The 14,886-nt window shown below is 36.9% G+C and overlaps 1 long non-coding RNA gene across 2 annotated transcripts in view; it reads left to right on the top strand.

The window, feature by feature from the left end:
* LOC121519090 overlaps nt 1-14,886 on the top strand; it is a 181,984-nt gene that overhangs the window by 148,759 nt on the left and 18,339 nt on the right. Inside the window, exon 1 of one of the 2 annotated variants that reach the window (XR_005992690.1) lies at nt 1,004-1,784. The exons of the other annotated variant lie outside the window; for it this stretch is intronic. This is a non-coding gene — a long non-coding RNA (uncharacterized LOC121519090). Of the gene's footprint in view, nt 1-1,003; nt 1,785-14,886 lie in introns of those variants that run through there. 2 annotated transcript variants of the gene reach the window in all.

Genomic DNA, 14,886 nt, shown 5'->3' with positions numbered 1-14,886 from the left:
AAATATGAAGTTAAATGTTGTGCAGTCAGTTTTGGCATTGGTGTAAGGTTAGTGGCATTCATTTGGGTAATTATGGATCCTGTTGCAGTTATGGGCACAGACCAGATGATTACATACATTTTATTTTTGGGCAATCTTTTCCCAACGCTTGAATTCCCCAAATGTGATGTCAGCATGCCTGTATTTACCAAACCAGCCTGTGTGACGCCTCCCCGTACCAAAGAATACCAAAGAGATGAGGGAAGAGGGGAGCTAATTTTAGGGAGCGTACGCTCGCTGCTCATAGATAGCATTCATTGCACTTTAAAGTTTAATTTCGAGGGGATATTTTTCCATTCCAGTTGAATTTAATTTTAAAAACAGGCGAAACTTGCAGCACCTCAGTGGAGCTTGTGAATCTTTGCTCCTGCAGTTTCAACTGAAGCTGCCTCCCTGTTCCTGAGTGCTGTATTGATTCACTTGGCACCCACTTATGTCCTATAATGGAACAGAGCTCATGTGCTGTCACTAGCCTTCGCAGAGCTGCACGACCCTACCTATTAATTCCCCATCTTAAAAAACACGACAAACAAGTCCAGCACTTGTGGTTTTTTCCCTCCGAATGTCAGGCGCTCTCACGGTCCTATTACTGGAGCTGGATGTTATCAAAAGATATCAGTGTCAGAGGAACGTTTTTTCGCGAGTATTATGATACAGTCAAATCTGGAGCTGCTCTCGAGCTGCGAAAGGCAGGCATATGGAGAAATGGTCTGTATCTGTGCCTCGGTAAACCAGAGCCAAGTCCCGAAATGACTCCTTCTTTTCTATTCGCAGCTGAGGCTAACTAAAGATTGGTATTTGTTTTTGGTGCATGGAAGCCTTCCAAGAAATGTGTGTGTACTTCTGTGTTTGCACTTTTGTCAGTGCATCCACGAGTGTGTACGTGCAGGCCAGTCAGTCTGCTTCTGGCTGTGTGGGACGCTCTGGGAGACGAGGATACACGTGTGAGTGTATGTGTGCCTTTCCAAGTGTTTATGTGTTGGAGTAGTGGGGCATTTTGGGAAAGAGAAGGACTGAGTGAGTAGTACCTCGGCTGGACTGTCCCTGTTGCGTTTTGGTACGAAGAGGAGGAAGAAGTGTGCATGGAAAAGGAGAGAAGAAGAAGAGGGAAGGAAAGGGGAGAGGTTCAGGGGTGACAGGAGGATGGCTTCATGGCTTTCCCTGCGCTGAATCTCCACACCCGCCTTTCTCTTCTTTTTCTGTTTTGCCTGATTCAGCTGAGCGAGTGAAGCAGACAAGAGGAGTTTGAAGACTGAAAAAGAGAGAAATCAAGCCAATTTTCTTCTTTCTGTTTTTTAAAGCTGGGATTTTGGCTGCCTTACAAACAGATGTTGCTTGTCATTTGCTTGGGTAGCAGCTTGTAGAGGCAGAAAGATTACGTCCCGCTTATTATTATTACCAAAGCGCGGTAAACCGAAATTGTAAAAACACAAAAAATCTGGTTTTCTGTTATCGTTTACTTTTTCCCCTCCTTTTACTATCTTCCCCCCTCACCAGTTTCTCTCCCTCATCCTTCTTTTGCTTTTGTCTCACTCTTTCCCACCCTCTCTCGAGCTCCCTTTCCTTTTCTTTCGGGTGGTTTTGTTACTGTAGTTGTATGTTTGAGCGTCTTTTTTGGTTTTTTTTTTTTTTTTTTTGTGGATGGGCCACTGTGGACATGCCTGCCTGTTTCCTTCTGCCAAGCACCATAGGCCCTGCAGAGTAACGGAAAGACAAATGTGGAGGCTAAACGTAACCACGAATTGGTAAGTCATCATGCTACAAATGTGCATAAAGCCTTTTCTACTCTTTCCTTTGCGGCGTGGTTTTTAAAATCAGCACTGTGTGAGTTTTAGGTAAATTGTAAATTAGCGATGCTGGTTAAATATGCCTACACTGGGTGCTATCTGTTAGCTAGCAGTGGCTATCTGTTTACATCGTACAATATCATGAAGCGCTAGCAACACGCCACTTCCTCACCTCTCACTTCTGCATTCCTTTCAACCCCCCCCCCCCCCCCTTCTCCTGCACACACCTCCTCTGTTGCCGGGTAGACTCAGGCGAGCATGGTGGGTAGCACCGCTGGGTTTGGCTTGCTGGTGCTGCCGAACAATGCAGTTGGTGGCCTTTTTAGCTGGTGGTGTCGTCGTTTTCTGACACAAATAATGGTGCAGTGGTAGCGGCGTCGGCCAGCAGGGTGCTGTGGACCCTACTGACCTCTTTGTTCGGCCAATCTCAAGGTGTCTTTCAGCACGCTGGCAAAGACCCACTGACACACTTTAAGCAACTTGGCAACAGCTTCAAAGTCAGACGTCTCATTTAAATTCAGGCAGAGGGAGGAGAAGGAGAAGGATACAGTCTGAGAGTTGAAAACTGATCACTAACTCAGTTATATTTTGTTGCAGAGTTTGCTGCAGACTCCATTCACGTTTTGCCAGATTTGAACTGTTTTTTCTTTGTAAACTGAGGCAAACTTTATAGTTCTTGTCATTCACAACATTCTTGTATTATCTAAAAAGTTTGCATATCTTCTATTGAAATGGTCAAATAAAAAGCTATCAAGGGTAGGTGCTTTTTTTTCTGGGTCATACATTTCTTCCTTGCGTTATTAGCATAAATATCACTCTAGAATCAACATTTTCTTTAAGATTTTATGAATATTGAGAAATGTAGTCCCATTTAGAAATTTGCTCATAATTTTACTACTTTATTTATTGTAACACAAAACTTTGCTGTAGTTTAAAACCTACTTTAACTCCACAAATAATAGAGGATCCCTCACATCACTCCCAAAGTCCAACTAAAATATCTGCAAGTATTATTTAAGTAAAAACTCTCATTGTTTTATAAGCAAATTTCCTGCCATTTATTTTGAAGATTTCCAGTTACTTGCGTCTCATTTGAGCTCAGCCACATGCCTCAAAAAACACCACTTGAATTTTTCCACCTTTCAATCACAGTGGTCCCTCTCTCATGAGGAAACAAGAGTGCTGGCAAAATAATAAACTGTAGGGAAATGATATGCTACAATGAAAGTTGCTTTTGTGCAGAGTTGGAAATGATGTGGAGTTGAATGAGTGGAGTTTTGAGAATCGTGAATGCTGAGATACTTAAGTTGCTTAAACAATGTTAAGTTTTTCCCTTATGGCTATTCTGCTAAATTAATCATCAAAGTTATTTACTTACATGTCAATAACTTATAAAATAATCAACCTTAATGCTTGGCCTTTGAAAAATTGAGAAAGGTGCTTCATTACGTGTGTTGGATTCAGGTTTCATAGATTCATCAGATTTTCATGTTAATGTGTGAAACGCTTTAAATTGATGGATCTAAGTGTTGGTTGTCTACTGACATTTATTCACCTATAAGGGTTTAAAGTTTAAGTAATTTTTTTTTTTTTTTTTTTTTGATGCAGTATTTTCATCCACACCTTGATTTTTCTCTATGGGTTTTCATTTTATAAGAAGCACAAATCTTAACTGATTTTTTCGTTAAATACATAAAATTATGGAGAATACAAAACAAAAGTTTTGCAACTCTTCATATTTTGTTCTGTTAACTAAAAAACTTTATTGAGCATATTCTAAAATACGTACGTACCGAATTAACACTTATGTGCTGATAGCCATGCAGCACTATTTAAGGAGATATTCTTGTATCATTTTTGTTATGGTTCAATAAGTGTCGTTTAAAATACGTATTGTTTAATGAAGTGGTTTTATTTTACAGTAATGTTATTGTTTCAAACAACATTTTTGACTTTATGACTACTGCGCAGTTGTAACAGATGCTGCTCCGTTCCTAAATGTTATTTTGAGGCATTGAAATGGGATACTTTGCAATAAAGCATTTTTTTTTTTGTGTTAAAAATGGTTTGTTACTTTAACAAACAGTACCCAACTAGTCCATACATGTTTTGCAAGATGTGAAACATTTTGTTTCCTGCATGTTAATGCTAAGCTTCTCATTTTTGGCTTGCAGTAAAATGGTTGTGTTCGTGTTTCAGCACTCACTTCTTGGCAAACTTTTGGGGACATGGCTCAAATATGAAAGTAACATACATTTAGTCATTTAGCTGAAAAGGGTTAAAAAAAAATGTTGCTGGAAAGGAATCAGCTTTCATAAATCAATGAGCTTGAGCATCCAGAAACCATGCTCAACTTCTGGGATGGGCCACGAGTACCAAATATTTGAACACTCATTTATTTATTTCTGCATTATTCATTATTTTTTTACATGCCTGGCTGGTATGCAGTACTATTGCCAGACAGTGGCTGTGGTGTATCTAGAAGCTTTTTTACTAACCACCATCAACCAAAAAAAGAAGAAGAAAGAAGTAGTGTCACAACCGCCGTGTTATAGACCGATAATAAACTAATAAACTAACTTTACATCTCTTCACTTGAGAAACTATTTATAAGTAAATAATGAGTGACACAATCTACTTCACTGAATATTGTTGAGTAAATTAGACAAAATCCTAAGTCAGAATTTTATGCAGCATGCTGCTAAATGTGTTGGACATTGATGAGAATTTACCTGTTATTGCCAGTGATTTTTTAATAGTAAATTTCCTAGGAATCAACATCCCAAGTAAATCTGTACCTGTAGTTCCAGTAGCTGACGTGCTGGGACACTGACCAAGCTTTATATTGACATTTTTGTATTTGTGACGGAAATCTTTTTGACCCCTGTACATTTTATTATGCTTACAAGTTTAGGAAAGAAATGCAACCTAAGGACAAAATAAAACTTTGTTCCACTCTATTTTTATTTATCTGTTTTATTTATTTATTCATTTATTTTTGGAGTGTGTGTCTTTCTCCTTCGTATTAGTGGATGATCTAACCGAGCATCTTCAGTATGAGTGCCATCACACTAGCTTATTTCTGTTTGGTGGAATAAGACTTTGTTGCAGCGGACCCCAGTCTCCCCTAAATGAAGTGAAGGTTTTATGCATTGAAGACTATCATTTCTTCTGCCCTGTGTTCTGATAGATGTGCGAAATCATCTGCTCACGGGCCCAAACCCGTAGATCCGAACTTGTGTTTACTGACACCACAAGCTTGTATCTACAGGTCTGTGTCTGTGCAGCTCCAACTCCAAGCAGCATCAGCAAAATGCAATGAGAGGTGGGGCTGCCTGCCAGATCTCTTTACTATCAACTTTTTCCCTGACAAAGAAACCTGCAGTTCTTGTTTTATTCTGATCAAGTTAAAAAAAGGTCACTAAATGATTCTCTCTACAGTGGTATCAGCATTGTGTTGGTCTGGGAGTTCAAGGTTGAAGTTTGACCTTGTTTCAGACAGCCTTCATTGTGTCTAACGTTCGTACGAACTGTTAAGAGGGCTGGGCAAGACAGCAGTAATAATTACTAAGGTTTTACACTCATCAGTACTGACATTTGTTAATTATATGGTTTGGTGAATGTTACTAGTATTAAAAGCATACTAATCACAGCTTGAATTTTTATGAATGAAAGAATTACTGTGATTTAAGATGTACATGTACCAGGCTCTTTCAAGTTAAGTGATGTTAGCTCAGTTTGATGTTAGGACTTTAAGAAGGATTTTCACAGTACAACAAATTGACCCTCAACAGAGCATGAAGCATGTGCTAGACTGTACTATTTCTCTTTGTTTCAGCACAAGTCAGTGCGACCATGCATATACTGTAAACAAACGTTTTGACAAGTTTTTATGCTGTTTTTTCCGGGACTTAATTGAGACAACACTATAAATGGTAAACATATTGACAACAAAAATTACAGAGATATCTTGATTTATAACACCCTTATGGATTACAGCAGCAAATAGCAGCACCAATGATGTTCCAGGGGTGGAACCAGTGGTAGCCAGAGCTGACCAGTGCCCCGAGAAATCTGAACTTTAATATCAAGGTGAGGTATAAGAAAGTGGCCACCCCCCTTATATATTTCTGTATGTGGCCCCCCCAAAGGAAAAAGTCTGGACACACCTGTCTTCAGTGCATGTCTCCCTCCACTCTCCTTCCCATGTTTCCTGTCTCTCTTTAGCTATCCCATGTAAAATAGAGGGGGAAACCCCAGAAATAATCTTTAAAAGTTGGTAGCCTTGCTATTCAGCACTAGAATTTACTAGTCATGTAATTGCTAATATTTTAGCTTCTTATCAGACTACTCAATTTTTTTAGACCTGAAGCTGTTACAGTCGACTGCTAGTTGAAGCAGTAATGAGCAATGCCATAAATCCATAATGCTCTGCTGCCCAGATGTAGGAGCAGCGTGATTTGATATTCAAAAAAGAGGTGAACTTATGTCAGGTTAAACTGACGTATTGGTCAGAGCAAAGCGCAACCAGCATGTGAATGGTTTTCTTAAAGGAGGACCAAAGGATGGTTATGCTGGTCTTGCTAACATTAACTGCATTTAGCAAACCAATATGACATTATTTGCCTTTCGATGCGGGAATCTCAGTTGCACAAGCTCTGCTCAGTTTTGACTGCTGTCTGAGCATCTGACCTTTAAGTTCCTGAGGAATATCTCTCTTTTTAGAACTAAAAAAAATATTTTCTCTGAAGTGGAAGACGGTTGAAAGAAAGGGCGTAGAGCTGAGTTTCTACAAGCAATGGTGGGGTTCCCATCCACCAGTTTTTAATGCATGTTTTTTAAAATTGCTCATAAATACCTGGCTGCAAAGTAAACACTTGAAAAGTCTTCAAAGTCGTTAAGCTTTGAGTCAAAGTTTGTATACACCAAGGAAAGCAAAATGCTCACATATTTATCATATAAATTACACTGTCTCTGGATTAGCGTGCTGAAGTTAACGCCCAAGGCTCTTCCAAAAGCACACAGGTTTAGAAAAAGTTGTTCAGCCATAATACAACAAGCTGGTGGACGTCGTTTTCTGTGTGTAGTGTAACCGACTGTAACCTGCTTACTTCATAAACTGTACTTGCAAAACAGTTGTGAATAGAACATGCATGAATTTTGCTTAATTAAAAAAATAATAATAATTTCAATTTTCTGATATATTTGGATGGGAACCCTACCATTGTTCATCTTGTTTTAGGGTTTTTTTTTTTACATTGCTTAATAAATATATTACACCACCCTAACCCTAACCAAAGTAAGGTTTATGCCACAGCTGCCCTAAATTAACAGCATTGGTAATTCCCAAAATTATTTTTAATGTTTCTGCAATGCTTAATACACCGATATGTAGAAGCGCTTTAACCAAAATGATATTTTTAATGCTAAAATATAATTATTATTGTTATCCATGAATTTTCAAATCTACTGATTTACCAAAAAAACTGAAAAAATAGTAAAGCATATTATTTCTTGATCAATTTGTCATACATATTATAGTTATTTACTTGGATTCCTGAAAGGAAAAGTTAGTTTTAGTGGTTTAATGTTATGCTTGATTCATTTCTGACTTCTCAGAGAAGCCCAGTGAGCCGGCTCAAATTTGGGTGGATTCTATTTGAAATCCCTCATTCCTGTTCAAAATGGTAAAAAATGGAGAGCTGACTGAAAATGAAAGAGTCCGCATTAAAGCACTTCATGATGCTGGATGGTCTCTGAGACAAATATGACAGGTGGTCTAATAAATTTGTAAAGCACTGTACTTTTCAGGCAAAGTAATCCATTGATAGCTATTAAGAGTTCCAAAGTTTCTTTAGAATTTTGAGTGCTTTCTTAGCCATCTTTGAAGGATAAGCTGACAGATAAGGCTAGTTTATCTTTAAAAAGATTTAACTGAAGCCCAATTATTCTTAGAAGTCTCTTTTAAACAAACCTATCAGGTGATTTTAATATTAGAGAATTTAACAATGAACCAATGTGCATTATTGAGTCGCATGTTAAAAGTTTCTGATTCCCCCTGTGGACAACACAGTCTTTGCAGATTTTTCTTGTGCGTTTTTCCAATAATACAAGATGTAGTCTTTTTAATGGTCAAATGTTTAAATTTCTTTAGTAATATTTGCCATGATTTTTTCTGTAATGGCTGTTTCTGCACTACTCTTGCAATTACTCACAGTAGCTTCAGACATTACTTGATGGAAACTTTGTAATAAAAACATAAGTCTTCTCGCTTATGGTTTTGATTGCCTTTGTTTAAGAAAAGGCCTCAGTATTTATTTTAGTCTGATTAATAATGAGCTCAAAACTCTTAAGAATGTTTCTTTTTTAGTCTTTTGGATTGGGGCTAGAAGACAAGCAGCTCAAAAAAGCTAAGCATGTTTATCTGTAAAGGCGTTTCACTCCCAGAAACAGGCTAATCACACTTTAGCAATAAATCACAAAGCAGGTTTGCATTTAAAATCTGCCCCTGTCAGATCAAGTATATCTGAGAGCTGAGCTGCAACTTAATTTAGCTCTGCTTGAATCCCTGTTAACTTAAACACTTAATTACTGAAAGTCTATGTAAAGCAATTTGAACCAAAAAAAAAAAAAAAAAAATCAGTTTTAGGCCTGTTAAATAACAGATGGTGGTGCTATTTACAATCAGGTCAAATTTCAGTGATGAAAACCATGTGTAGTACATAAAATTAAGTTTAAAAGCATGGAAAATCAGACAGTAATATCTGCTCCATTGTGCTGAAAGCACATTAGTTCAACTTTTCAAATTGGTACAGCTTGAAATTATCATTCATCTGTCCTGAATCGCTCCAAGTTTGAGCCATCAGGGCTACAGTCTTATTCAGTCTTATTAGCAGGTAAAGATGTTAGTTTGTGCTGATGTTGTCAAAATTAGGTATTCACACATTTTTAAAAATATGATGAGAAGCATAATTTACAACAGCAAACTAGGGCCATACTAAAAGATATAAAAATAAAAGAGGATCTGTTAATTTATGAGAAAAATAGTTGAATTATTTTAGAAAAAAAATCAACATTTTTTACTTATGAAGCTGTACATTTAAAAGAAACCAAACTTTAGATTTTTGAGTTTGAAAAGTTGTAAATTTACAAGAAAAAAAAGGACATTTCCAAATCAAAAATAGTTGTAAAATTTGACATTATTGACTAAAAAGCTCAGGCTTTTAAAGTGATAAATCTACAACATTGTAAGGTGAAAAAATAGGAACGTAATATTTTATGACAATGTAAGTTCAAAATTTGAAAGACAAGCCGTAACATTTGAATATAAACTCAAAAATTTCAGGTTTTAAAGTCATTCATTAAGAACATTGTGAAGTCAAAATTTAGAAAAAAAAACTTTATAAATTTCAAATCTACATAGCCGTCAGTTTTAACATTATAAACTCAAACTCCATGCTTTTAAAGTGATAAACTTACGACACCGTAATGCAAAGAATTTATGAGAAAAAAAATGAAATTTCCAAGTCTAGAAAATCTGAGGGCTGCACGGCGCCACAGGGGTTAGCGCTGTTGCCTCACAGCAAGAAGGTCCCTTATTCGCTTCCCGATCAGGGCCTTTCTGTGTGGAGTTTGCATGTTCTACCCGTGCACACATGGATTCTCTCCAGGTACTCTGGCTTCCTTCCACCACCAAAAACATGCTCATTAGGTCAGTTGATGACTCTAAATTGGCTGTAGGTGTGAATGTGAGCATGCTTGGTTGTCTGTCTCTATATGTCAGCCCTGTGATTGACTGGCGACCAGTCCAGGGTGTACCCCACCTCTCGCCCAATGACAGCTGGGATAGGCTCCAGCACACCCGCGACCCCTAATAGGTTAAGAGAGATAGAAAATGGATGGATGGATGGATGGATGGATACAAAGTCTTAAATTTTCACATTATAAATTTTTAAGAAATCAGGCTTTTAAAGTCATAAATATGACATAAGGTCAAAAATGTACAAGAAGCTAAAGTAAAAACACTGGATAGCCCAGGTTTACAGTAACGTCTCTTCTAAGTCCAAATGATAATGATAATGTAATAATTCTGGGATTTTCTTTTTTTTTTTTTTTTTACAGTGGCCCCAATATGCCATTTTAATAATGGATGGTTTATACATAGATCTTTAAATAGGTCTATTATTTTGGTATTTTGTCAATGAAAATAAGCTTCTTAGGTATGAGAATTGGGGGGCCCTAGGAAAAAGTTTGAGAACTGCTGACACATCTTCTGCTGTCCTCCGTTAATGCCACATAATTTGCACATGGATGATGTTAGTCAAGGGGGCCAACATATACTGGTAAATACCAATAGTAAAACAATGTATTGGTCCCTAGACATCAATTCCAGCAAATATCCTGCACCAGTGATCTTAGAGTGTCGCTGCTTGTCTCTTTGATAGAGCAGGAAAGGTAGAAACATAGGATTTATCTACATTATCTGTCACAAATCATTCTGATATGGTACTCTTATTAACCTGCCCACCACTGTGGCTGGTAGATTGGGCAAATCCACCTTAAACTGGAATAAAAAAAAAAACACATGCCATTTGGCTGGCTGCTGATTTCCAATGAAGACGTACGCATAGGCAAACAAGAGAAAGAAAGAGCTCCATGCTTTTATATTGTTGTACCACTGAGGAATCAGGATAAATAACTTGGAGCTCACGTATGCCACTGCACTCTACATTTCACTCTATTTAAATAAGCCTCATCCAGAAAATGGTGGAAAACTTTTTAACAGTCTAAATCCATAATCAGTTTTCAGCCTTTTCACTTTTCACTTGTCTACAGCAACTTTATTCCAACATATCTACTGTGTTTTGAGGGAAAAAATAAATGAATTTGCTTTACAGGGACTTTGAACATGTCATCCAGGTAAAGGATGTGACTGAAAATAACCAAGATCTAAAAGGTAATTTTTATTTGCAAAATAGCAATGGGTTTGAAATTTGTATGACCAGCTTTTGGGTTCCTTGCTCTGATCCATCCTTGACTTCAGTATGGTCCATGTTTACTTGTAAAGCATAATTGTTACTCCACAGCAAGTTTATCATTGCTAGTAAAGTTAATTGTGAATGTAATTATTGTCCAGCCCTATCCATGAAGTTGAGAAGTTTTCTTCTAGTGTCCTTGACACTTTTCACACTATTCTACTCATTTCCTCCAAAAATAAGTGGACTTGAAAGGTTAAGAAAAGGCCAACAAGAAGTCAATTAAAAAGAACATGTGAACTGTATAAAAAGATGTAGCATTTTCATTTGAGTATTTCAAATGTTAGCTTGTAGAAAATCTGGAGGAGACAACTATTTCAGTCTGCAGTTAATTAGCAGCAGCCTGGCCTTTCTAGTGTTAATGAGCTAGACGTCGGCCTAATTAGCAATGCATACAAACAGCAGTTGTAGTGCTTGTTTTCTCATTACCTCCCACATGTTAACATTTTCAAAATGAGCAGCCCAAGCTTTTCTTTCAGGGAGAAATCTGATCAGCATTTGAGGGGAGGTTAAGAGCTTGTTTGTGTGTTTTGGGGTCAGTGACGTAAAGAGTTTGGAGTGAGAAATGTTTATCTGTGTATATAGAGACTGTATCCAAGATATGAAGTTGCACTGCCAGAGCAGCTCTTCAAATGTTCTCATCACTTTGAGATGCTGTAGTAAATGCATCATGACAAGTTTTAAAGGTTTTTTTTCACAATGAGTGTGCCTTTTCTGGTGAAAATATTTGCACCCCTCCCTCTTTTTTTTAAATTCATAAACAGGTCTGCTTGCTCCCAGGTTGAGGTAGTAGGTTGTATAGTTGAGAATTACACCACCGGGAGATAACTGTACAACCTCCTAGCTTTCCCTGAGGTACGCATGGCGCTCTGCACAGCTGGATCAATGCAATCAAACATTGTTACAGTAGAAAAAATAAGAGAAAACAGCCTGTGAAAGTGAGATATGGTACGCTCAACGTGGTCAATAACAATTCAGGCAGTTTGCTGATGGAGTAGGAGGGGAGAAAAAGCTCTGATTTCCACTTTTGAGTGTGTGATGATGTGTTTCTCCAGGTTTGTTTGTGCATTAGACGCTGAATTTTGGGTATCTGATACACATGATAAAGTTTATGGTTCGATGTATGAAGACAAACGTGTACAAGGCATCTATCCCAATGACATTTATTTTAAAGAGGAGATTCAGAATATTTTAATTTCACTATTTTCGCTGCAGTTTTTTATGATCACATTTTAATGGCAGTTTATGAACAAACTGATTCATATGTCCATTCATTTTCAGGAATAGTCTCTAAAGTGTTCAAATTAATGTTTGAGAGACATTAAAGGGTTATATTTTCTTCGAAAGAAAGCCTGCAGGATGCACGATTGCGAAGCAAGAAGTTGGAAATTTGTTCTCTTGCTTGAAATGTTCTTTTTTATTTCTCAGGAATTTTTTTCTTGTCTTGTCTTTGTACAATCTTATCAAGAAGTGATTTATTGTTTGACCCATGTAATATCAGGTAGCCTATCACAGTACCTTGTTTTGTTTGACACAGCCAAAAATTGCAAACTAATTTTTACATCTGACACGGTGGAGGAGAACAATTAGTTAAAAGCAGAAAGCTGGTAAAACACCAGCAGCCCTGATCACAATTGAATTGATCACACATCCATAATAATCACATCAGTTAATAGAAGGAAGGTTTTTGTCTAGCAGGTGATACTTTCTCTGTGTACATTTCAGCTGTTGGTTGGGACTAAAAAGGTCTGTCTTTGGCACCACAGCAATGCAGTTGGATGAAGCTATTGCTCGCTATCAGCTGGACCTTAATTTGGATTAAAAATAGCTATTTTTGATAGCCTGTTGATCAGAAAGAATGTTGCACAGGATAACATGCAGAAAGACAGTGGCATTGAGTTATAGCCAAAATCCATTTTTATATATAGTGCTTCACAAATTTATTTGAGCACCTGTCATATTTGTCTCAGAGACCATCCAGCATCATGAAGTGCTTTAATGCTGACTCCTTCATTTTCAGTGAGCTCTCCACATTTTACCATTTTGAACAGGAATGAGGAATTTCAAACTGAATTCACCTTTTTATACCCAAATTTGAGCCGGCTCACTGGGCTTCTCTGAGAAGTCAGAAATGAATCAAGCATAACATTAAACCACTAAAACTCATTTTTCTCTTCAGGAATGCAAGTAAATAACTATAATATGACAAATTGATCAAGAAATAATAATGTGCTTTACTATTTTTTCAGGTTTTTTTTGTAAATCAGTAGATTTGAAAATTCATGGATAACAATAATAATAATTATATTTTAGCATTAAAAATATGATTTTGGTTAAAGAGCTTCTACATATTGGTGCATTAACCATTGCAGAAACATAAAAAATGATTTTGGTAATTACCAATGCTGTTAATTTAGGGCAGCTGTGGCATAAACCTTACTTTGGGTGGTGGTCTAATAAATTTGTTAAGCACTGTATATTGTATATATTTATATATGACACATCACAATGTTATCACAGCACTTTACAGTGAAATTTCCCATTATGTTTTCTCACACCATTCTGGCCAAAACCCTGCTGTAAAGAAACCAGTTAGAACAGGGCTCCCAAACTTTTCAGCCCCCAAAATAACAGGGCTAGAGACCAGGGACTCCCCTACACCTGAACACGGCTGTGCACATTCAAGAATAGACACGTCAGACTAACATTTTTAAGGATTAAAAAAAAAAAAAAAAAATTCTTTGAGTTCAGCATAAATCTCACCAATTCACTTTGTTTTATTTTACATTTTAAAAATTGTGTGCAATATTTTAATAAAATTGGATAAAATTTCAGATGACTTCTGACATGTCCACTGAGCTGCCTTGAGTTTATAAAGTGAAATGAGACATTAAGAGCAGTGGTAGACTTATTCGACACCTCTGTAGGGAGAGTCTGCAGTGGATTAACCAAAGTGTGCTGAAAGACACATAAAGCATGAGATTAATCATGATCAAAACAAGAGCAGTGAACTAATAGTGGACCCTGATTAGTCGCAATCTTGACAGCCCAAATATTACATTATTTTTGTTTTTTGGAAGGCATCTGTTGACCCCTTCTCAGTGTCTTGTGCCCCGACCCCCACTTTGGGAACTACTGAGTGAGCATATTATAACTTCAAATACGTGAAAAATCTGTCATATAAATAAAGTGAAATAAATGTAACTGTATGTGAAGCTTGTGGTCATCTGCAACCAAACTTGACTGCCCATATCTCCTCATGTAAATTTCTTTCTTTTTTTTTTAATTGATGTTTCAATGACCTGGATCACACATGCAGACAGTCTCTGTCACAGATGACAACAATAGTTGCATTTCTTACATCAAATTACAGTTCAAGGTGTTGGCTCATCTGAGTGAGCTTAATCAGATCTGGTAGCACAGCATGATTTGGCAGATTATCTGATGCAAATGTTGAGACTGTGTGGAAAATAATGAGTGGTAAACATGACATATCCCACTGTTTTTGAAAAGGCTGGCCAGTTAGCCTGTCAGTGATCATCCTATGTTATACAAACTGATTAAGAGCTGCTGGTAAGACTTTCAGAGCTCCTCTTTGTAGACTGAACTGGTTTAAAATTTACTCTATTTTCTTTGGGTTTTTGATGTTTATATATTTTCAACATTTTCTGAAAATATTTTAGTCATATTAAATGTTTTATTTTTAATGTTAATGATGCTGATGTTGTGTTTTTATGACTACGGCATGGCTGAAGAGCTCAAGACAAATTATTTACTTTGTGGGACAATGGAGTTAATCTTGAACCTTGAGCTTGATTTAATTTGGTAATGTATCAATCACATGCCCTAATGCCACCTTAATTAACCTTTATAAATATTAAGAATGATTTTTTTATTGTAACAAGAGAAAGAGACAATAAAGTAATGAATCACTAAGGCATGTGTTGCCAGCAGTGATAGAAGCACCTTGAATCAAATCATGGCAAACTACAAACTTAAACTAACTCTAAATTTTGGAGATTACA

This window comes from Cheilinus undulatus, linkage group 2 (genome assembly GCF_018320785.1).
Source record: "Cheilinus undulatus linkage group 2, ASM1832078v1, whole genome shotgun sequence".
In the NCBI taxonomy this organism is placed as follows: Eukaryota; Metazoa; Chordata; class Actinopteri; order Labriformes; family Labridae; genus Cheilinus; species Cheilinus undulatus.
The sequence above is the reverse complement of the archived record's forward strand: the minus strand, read 5'-3'. Positions and strand labels throughout refer to the sequence as shown.